The 9,048-nt window shown below is 50.4% G+C and overlaps 1 protein-coding gene across 1 annotated transcript in view; it reads right to left on the bottom strand.

Annotated features, from left to right (window-relative positions):
- The window catches only part of naaladl1 (N-acetylated alpha-linked acidic dipeptidase like 1), a 29,987-nt gene that overhangs the window by 14,322 nt on the left and 6,617 nt on the right, over positions 1 to 9,048 (bottom strand). The gene's annotated exons all lie outside the window — the stretch shown is intronic.

Here is a 9,048-nt window from a genome sequence, read left to right as displayed (position 1 = left end):
CCTGGGATGAGCTCATCACGTTGGCTATCCACTACTAGAACAGGGACAGAGACACTGCCTGGGATGAGCTCATCACGTTGGCTATCCACTACTAGAACAGGGACAGAGACACTGCCTGGGATGAGCTCGTCACGTTGGCCATCCACTACTAGAACAGGGACAGAGACACTGCCTGAGATGAGCTCATCACGTTGGCTATCCACTACTAGAACAGGGACAGAGACACTGCCTGGGATGAGCTCATCACGTTGGCTATCCACTACTAGAACAGGGACAGAGACACTGCCTGGGATGAGCTCGTCACGTTGGCCATCCACTACTAGAACAGGGACAGAGACACTGCCTGGGATGAGCTCGTCACGTTGGCCATCCACTACTAGAACAGGGACAGAGACACTGCCTGGGATGAGCTCATCACGTTGGCCATCCACTACTAGAACAGGGACAGAGACACTACCTGGGATGAGCTCATCACGTTGGCTATCCACTACTAGAACAGGGACAGAGACACTGCCTCGGATGAGCCTGGCCACGTTGGCCATCCACTACTAGAACAGGACAGAGACACTGCCTCCGGGGATGAGCTCGTCACGTTGGCCATCCACTACTAGAACAGGGACAGAGACACTGCCTGGGATGAGCTCATCACGTTGGCCATCCACTACTAGAACAGGGACAGAGACACTGCCTGGGGATGAGCTCACTCACGTTGGCCATCCACTACAGGAACAGGACAGAGACACTGCCTCGGATGAGCCTGGCCACGCTGGCCATCCACTACTAGAACAGGGACAGAGACACTGCCTGGGGATGAGCTCGTCACGATCCACTACTAGAACAGGACAGAGACACTCCTGGGATCTCATCACGTTGGCCATCCACTACTAGAACAGGGACAGAGACACTGCCTGAGATAAGCTCATCAATCCACTACTAGTTGGGGGATGAGCTCATCACGTTGGCCATCCAGAACAGGGACAGAGACACTGCCTGGGATGAGCTCATCACGTTGGCTATCCACTACTAGAACAGGGACAGAGACACTGCCTGGGATGAGCTCATCACGTTGGCTATCCACTACTAGAACAGGGACAGAGACACTGCCTGGGATGAGCTCGTCACGCTGGCCATCCACTACTAGAACAGGGACAGAGACACTGCCTGAGCTCATCACGTTGGCCATCCACTACTAGAGCCAGGGATGAGACACTGCCTGGATGAGCTCGTCACGCTGGCCATCCACTACTAGAATAGGGGACAGAGACACTGCCTGATGAGCTCGTCACGCCCACTACCAGAACAGGGATGAGCTCATACTAGAACAGGGACAGAGACACTGCCTATGAGCTATCACGTTGGCCATCCACTACCAGAACAGGGACAGAGACACTGCCTGGGATGAGCTCACGTTGGCCATCCACTACTAGAACAGGGACAGAGACACTGCCTGGGATGAGTTCATCACGTTGGCCATCCACTACTAGAACAGGGACAGAGACACTGCCTGGGATGAGCTCGTCACGCTGGCCATCCACTACTAGAACAGGGACAGAGACACGGCCTGGGATGAGCTCATCACGTTGGCTATCCACTACTAGAACAGGGACAGAGACACTGCCTGGGATGATCCTCCTAGCTCCTTTATTCTAATGGTTCCTGGATCCTCCTAGCTCCTGTATTCTAATGGTTCCTGGATCATCCTAGCTCCTGTATTCTAATGGTTCCAGGATCCCCCTTAGCCCCTGTATTCTACTAACGTGCTGTTTCCTATTTAACTACAGATAATAAATAATGCTCAACTGGGACCACAGGCTGGGGGGATTTCTTTGAACAAAACAAAACACAACACAAGCATAGTATGATTAACTTATGTTACACTGGTGCCGAGACTCGTCTTCTTGTCTTCGCAGGACGTCACGTGGAAGGATCCGCGAGATTGCTGATGCACACCGGAGCCGTGTTGTGCATATGAACTGTTTTGCATTCCGCACGAGCGGAATTCTCAGGAGGCTCCTGGTAGCATGAGTGAATTGGGGAAATATAGTATACTGTTCATTACTTGTATGTGGTGATAGTATGATTAGTTAGTGATGTAATTGTGCTGTTATGCTTGTAACTTTCCGATGCCAATTAACTTGAGTGCGACGCCACTTTTTGCCACAAGGTGGCGACAGATATATTTATGAGGCTGTTTCTTTTGTTACTTTTAATAATAATAATAATATATGCCATTTAGCAGACGCTTTTATCCAAAGCGACTTACAGTCATGTGTGCATACATTCTACGTATGGGTGGTCCCGGGGATCGAACCCACTACCCTGGCGTTACAAGCGCCATGCTCTACCAACTGAGCTACAGAAGGACCACTGTGTTTTCTGTGTTGATTCTTGTTAGAGGTGGGTGCAACTACCACTGAACTTTTATTTTGAGTGCATTATATTCAAGCTGATGTTATAAGTGTGTTGATATTGAATGTGATTTTTATTTACTTTTGTTTCCACCAACAACAACAACAAAAAAATGATAAATGAATGGAGGGTTTTGGGAGAGGTACAGTAGGGGAGTTCTCATGTTTAACACTTCACCGCCAGTGGGTAGTGGGGCAGCTATTTATTCACTTACTTCCACACCTCTGGCCAGGCCGACTACATTCGAGCCAGTTTCACCTAGTCCTAGGAATGGGGATGTGTCTATGGATTTCCTGATGGGCATTTCCTGTCGCCTGTTGCAAACTGCCCGGACCCTTTGCCGCAGCCCACGAGGTATTGGATCGTGTGATTGCCATGCTTGCACGGGTCTTTGGAGCAGAGGCCACAGCAACCTGTAGGTGGCTATGATAACCGTTTTCAGAGGAGGCCCAGGAGAAGGGAAAACCCATCTTTGCAATGCAAAGTCTGTGGGGATGCAAATCACAGCATCATAGCTCATTGTTATTCACACCATCTCTGCTTCCTCTGTTATGCAGCTGGACACACACACGTCAAGGATGTCCACCCGCTTCATCGGTAACTCCCGTCGCTCCGTCAAACAGCAACACGGCTCAGCGGCAGGAGAACTAGAAGGTTCCGCACGGGGTAGGGGGGGAAGTGCTGGACCTTGTGAGGTGCCCCAATCAAATAGTGGTGTAGATTTAAAGTCAATATATTCAAGTGTTTGTGATGAAATTAAGTCAAACTAAAAAGTAATTATGCAAAATACACAGAGTGCTCCAGAATGATGAACTCTTCTATACTAGTGTGTTACTGGGGGATGTTGTAGAGGTGAGCACTATGATTGACAGTGGTTCTATGGTATGCACGTTGAGCTCAACAGTGGTGCCACGCCTTGAGAAAGCAGGTGTGCTTTAAGAGTGGCTCCCTCAGTCCGACTGAAGTGGTGTTGGTTGGCTGCAGGGGGGGGTTTAAGACCAAGCCTGTAGGTGTGTGTGAATCTGTGTGTGTATGGCAGCAGTGTCTCTGTCCCTGTCTCTGTCCCTGTTCTAGTAGTGGATGGCCAACGTGATGAGCTCATCCCAGGCAGTGTCTCTGTCCCTGTTCTAGTAGTGGATGGCCAACGTGACGAGCTCATCCCAGGCAGTGTCTCTGTCCCTGTTCTAGTAGTGGATGGCCAACGTGACGAGCTCATCCCAGGCAGTGTCTCTGTCCCTGTTCTAGTAGTGGATGGCCAACGTGACGAGCTCATCCCAGGCAGTGTCTCTGTCCCTGTTCTAGTAGTGGATGGCCAACGTGATGAGCTCATCCCAGGCAGTGTCTCTGTCCCTGTTCTAGTAGTGATAGCCAACGGACGAGCTCATCCCAGGCAGTGTCTCTGTCCCTGTTCTAGTAGTGGATGGCCAACGTGATGAGTCTCATCCCAGGCAGTGTCTCTGTCCCTGTTCTAGTAGTGATGGCCAACGTGACGAGCTCATCCCAGGCAGTGTCTCTGTCCCTGTTCTAGTAGTGGATGGCCAACGTGATGAGCTCATCCCAGGCAGTGTCTCTGTCCCTGTTCTAGTAGTGGATGGCCAACGTGATGAGCTCATCTCAGGCAGTGTCTGTCCCTGTTCTAGTAGTGGATAGCCAACGTGATGAGCTCATCCCAGGCAGTGTCTCTGTCCCTGTTCTAGTAGTGATGGCCAACGTGATGAGCTCATCCCAGGCAGTGTCTCTGTCCCTGTTCTAGTAGTGGATGGCCAACGTGATGAGCTCATCCCAGGCAGTGTCTCTGTCCCTGTTCTAGTAGTGGATGGCCAACGTGACGAGCTCATCCCAGGCAGTGTCTCTGTCCCTGTTCTAGTAGTGGATAGCCAACGTGATGAGCTCATCCCAGGCAGTGTCTCTGTCCCTGTTCTAGTAGTGGATAGCCAACGTGATGAGCTCATCCCAGGCAGTGTCTCTGTCCCTGTTCTAGTAGTGGATGGCCAACGTGATGAGCTCATCCCAGGCCAGGCAGTGTCTCTGTCCCTGTTCTAGTAGTGGATGGCCAACGTGATGAGCTTATCTCAGGCAGTGTCTCTGTCCCTGTTCTAGTAGTGGATGGCCAACGTGATGAGCTCATCCCAGGCAGTGTCTCTGTCCCTGTTCTAGTAGTGGATAGCCAACGTGACGAGCTCATCCCAGGCAGTGTCTCTGTCCCTGTTCTAGTAGTGGATGGCCAACGTGATGAGCTCATCCGAGCAGTGTCTCTGTCCCTGTTCTAGTAGTGGATGGGCCAACGTGATGAGCTCATCCCAGGCAGTGTCTCTGTCCCTGTTCTAGTAGTGGATGGCCAACGTGATGAGCTCATCCCAGGCAGTGTCTCTGTCCCTGTTCTAGTAGTGGATGGCCAACGTGACGAGCTCATCCCAGGCAGTGTCTCTGTCCCTGTTCTAGTAGTGTGATGGCCAACGTGACGAGCTCATCCGAGCAGTGTCTCTGTCCCTGTTCTAGTAGTGGATAGCCAACGTGATGAGCTCATCCCAGGCAGTGTCTGTCCCTGTTCTAGTAGTGGATAGCCAACGTGATGAGCTCATCTCAGGCAGTGTCTCTGTCCCTGTTCTAGTAGTGGATGGCCAACGTGAGCTCATCCCAGGCAGTGTCTCTGTCCCTGTTCTAGTAGTGGATAGCCAACGTGATGAGCTCATCCCAGGCAGTGTCTAGGAGGATCCAGGAACCAGTATAATACAGAGCGAGGAGGATCCAGGGAACCAGTAGAATACAGGAGCGAGGAGGATCCAGGAACCATTAGAATACAGGAGCGAGGAGGACCAGGAACCATTGGAATACAGGAGCTAAGGGGGATCCAGGAACCATTAGAATACAGGAGCTAGGAGGATCCAGGAACCAGTAGAATACAGGAGCTAGGAGGATCCAGGAACCATTTAGAATACAGGAGCTAGGAGGATCACAGGGAACCAGTAGAATACAGAGCTAGGAGGACTGGGAACCAGTAGAATACAGGAGCGAGGAGGATCCAGGAACCAGTAGAATACAGGAGCGAGGAGGATCCAGGAACCAGTAGAATACAGGAGCAAGGAGGATCCAGGAACCAGTAGAATACAGGGAGCTAGGAGGATTCAGGAACCCAGTAGAATACAGGGCTAGGGAGGATCCAGGAACCATTAGAATACAGGAGCTAGGAGGATCCAGGAACCAGTAGAATACAGGAGCTAGGAGGATCGGAACCATTAGAATACAGGAGCTAGGAGGATCCAGGAACCAGTAGAATACAGGAGCTAGGAGGATCCAGGAACCAGTAGAATACAGGAGCTAGGAGGATCCAGGAACCATTAGAATACAGGAGCTAGGAGGATCCAGGAACCAGTAGAATACAGGAGCTAGGAGGATCCAGGAACCATTAGAATACAGGAGCTAGGAGGATCCAGGAACCATTAGAATACAGGAGCTAGGAGGATCCAGGAACCAGTAGAATACAGGAGCTAGGGGGATCCAGGAACCATTAGAATACAGGAGCTAGGAGGATCCAGGAACCAGTAGAATACAGGAGCTAGGAGGATCCAGGAACCAGTAGAATACAGGAGCTAGGAGGATCCAGGAACCATTAGAATACAGGAGCGAGGAGGATCCAGGAACCAGTAGAATACAGGAGCTAGGAGGATCCAGGAACCATTAGAATACAGGAGCGAGGAGGATCCAGGAACCAGTGAATACAGGGAGCGAGGAGGATCCAGAACCATTAGAATACAGGAGCTAGGAGGATCCAGGAACCAGTAGAATACAGGAGCTAGGAGGATCCAGGAACCAGTATAATACAGGAGCGAGAGGATCCAGGAACCAGTAGAATACAGGAGCGAGGAGGATCCAGGAACCATTAGAATACAGGAGCGAGGGAGGATCCAGGAACCATTAGAATACAGGAGCTAGGAGGATCCAGGAACCAGTAGAATACAGGAGCTAGAGGATCCAGGAACCATTAGAATACAGGAGCTAGGAGGATCTAGGAACCAGTAGAATACAGAGCTAGGAGGATCCAGGAACCAGTAGAATACAGGAGCTAGGAGGATCCAGAAACCAGTAGAATACAGGAACTAGGGAGGATCCGGAACCCGTAGAATACAGGAACTAGGAGGATCCAGGAACCAGTAGAATACAGGAGCTAGGAGGATCCAGGAACCAGTAGAATACAGGAGCTAGGAGGATCCCAGGAACCAGTAGAATACAGGAGCTAGGAGGATCCAGGAACCAGTAGAATACAGGAGCTCGGAGTATCCAGGAACCAGTAGAATACAGGAGCTAGGGAGGATCCAGGAACCAGTAGAATACAGGAGCTAGGAGGATCTAGGAACCAGTAGAATACAGGAGCGAGGAGGATCAGGAACCAGTAGAATACAGGGAGCTAGGAGGATCCAGGAACCATTAGAATACAGGAGCGAGGAGGATCCAGGAACCAGTAGAATACAGGAGCTGAGGAGGATCAGGAACCAGTAGAATACAGGAGCTAGGAGGATCCAGGAACCATTAGAATACAGGAGCTAGGAGGATCCCAGGAACCAGTAGAATACAGGAGCTGGAGGATCCAGGAACCAGTATAATACAGAGCGAGGAGGATCCAGGAACCAGTAGAATACAGGGAGCGAGGAGGATCCAGGAACCATTATTAGAATACAGGAGCGAGGAGATCCAGGAACCATTAGAATACAGGAGCTAGGGGGATCAGGAACCCAGTAGAATATAGGAGCTAGGGATCCAGGAACCATTAGAATACAGGAGCTAGGAGGATCTAGGAACCAGTAGAATACAGGAGCTAGGAGGATCCAGGAACCAGTAGAATACAGGAGCTAGGAGGATCCAGGAACCAGTAGAATACAGGAGCGAGGAGGATCCAGGAACCAGTAGAATACAGGAGCTAGGAGGATCCAGGAACCATTAGAATAGGAGCTATCCAGGAACCATTAGAATACAGGAGCTAGGAGGATCCAGGAACCATTAGAATACAGGAGCTTGGAGGATCCAGGAACCAGTAGAATACAGGAGCTAGGAGGATCCAGGAACCAGTAGAATACAGGAGCTAGGAGGATCCAGGAACCATTAGAATACAGGAGCTAGGAGGATCCAGGAACCAGTAGAATACAGGAGCTAGGAGGATCCAGGAACCATTAGAATACAGGAGCTAGGAGGATCCAGGAACCATTAGAAAACAGGAGCTAGGAGGATCCAGGAACCCAGTAGAATACAGGAGCTAGGAGGATCCAGGAACCAGTAGAATAAAGGGAGCTAGGAGGATCCAGGAACCAGTAGAATACAGGAGCTAGGAGGATCCAGGAACCAGTAGAATACCAGGAACCAGGAACCATTAGAATACAGGAGCTTGGAGGATCCAGGAACCAGTAGAATACAGGAGCTAGGAGGATCCAGGAACCAGTAGAATACAGGAGCTAGGAGGATCCAGGAACCAGTAGAATACAGGAGCTAGGGAGGATCCAGGAACCATTAGAATACAGGGAGCGAGGAGGATCCAGGAACCAGTAGAATACAGGAGCTAGGGAGGATCCAGGAACCATTAGAATACAGGAGCTAGAGGATCCAGGAACCATTAGAATACAGGAGCTAGGAGGATCCAGGAACCATTAGAATACAGGAGCTAGGAGGATCCAGGAACCAGTAGAATACAGGAGCGAGGAGGATCCAGGAACCATTAGAATACAGGAGCTAGGTGGATCCAGGAACCATTAGAATACAGGAGCTAGGAGGATCCAGGAACCAGTAGAATACAGGAGCTAGGAGGATCCAGGAACCAGTAGAATACAGGAGCTAGGAGGATCCAGGAACCAGTAGAATACAGGAGCTAGGAGGATCCAGGAACCATTAGAATACAGGAGCTAGGAGGATCCAGGAACCATTAGAATACAGGAGCTAGGAGGATCCAGGAACCATTAGAATACAGGAGCGAGGAGGATCCAGGAACCATTAGAATACAGGAGCTAGGAGGATCCAGGAACCAGTAGAATACAGGAGCTAGGAGGATCCAGGAACCAGTAGAATACAGGAGCTAGGAGGATCCAGGAACCATTAGAATACAGGAGCTAGGAGGATCCAGGAACCAGTAGAATACAGGAGCTAGGAGGATCCAGGAACCAGTAGAATACAGGAGCGAGGAGGATCCAGGAACCATTAGAATACAGGAGCTAGGTGGATCCAGGAACCATTAGAATACAGGAGCTAGGAGGATCCAGGAACCAGTAGAATACAGGAGCGAGGAGGATCCAGGAACCAGTAGAATACAGGAGCTAGGAGGATCCAGGAACCATTAGAATACAGGAGCTAGGAGGATCCAGGAACCAGTAGAATACAGGAGCGAGGAGGATCCAGGAACCAGTAGAATACAGGAGCTAGGAGGATCCAGGAACCATTAGAATACAGGAGCTAGGAGGATCCAGGAACCATTAGAATACAGGAGCTAGGAGGATCCAGGAACCAGTAGAATACAGGAGCTAGGAGGATCCAGGAACCATTAGAATACAGGAGCTAGTAGGATCCAGGAACCATTAGAATACAGGAGCTAGGAGGATCCAGGAACCATTAGAATACAGGAGCTAGGAGGATCCAGGAACCATTAGAATACAGGAGCTA

Source organism: Oncorhynchus keta, chromosome 25 (assembly GCF_023373465.1).
Source record: "Oncorhynchus keta strain PuntledgeMale-10-30-2019 chromosome 25, Oket_V2, whole genome shotgun sequence".
NCBI classification, from domain to species: domain Eukaryota; kingdom Metazoa; phylum Chordata; class Actinopteri; order Salmoniformes; family Salmonidae; genus Oncorhynchus; species Oncorhynchus keta.
The sequence above is the reverse complement of the archived record's forward strand: the minus strand, read 5'-3'. Positions and strand labels throughout refer to the sequence as shown.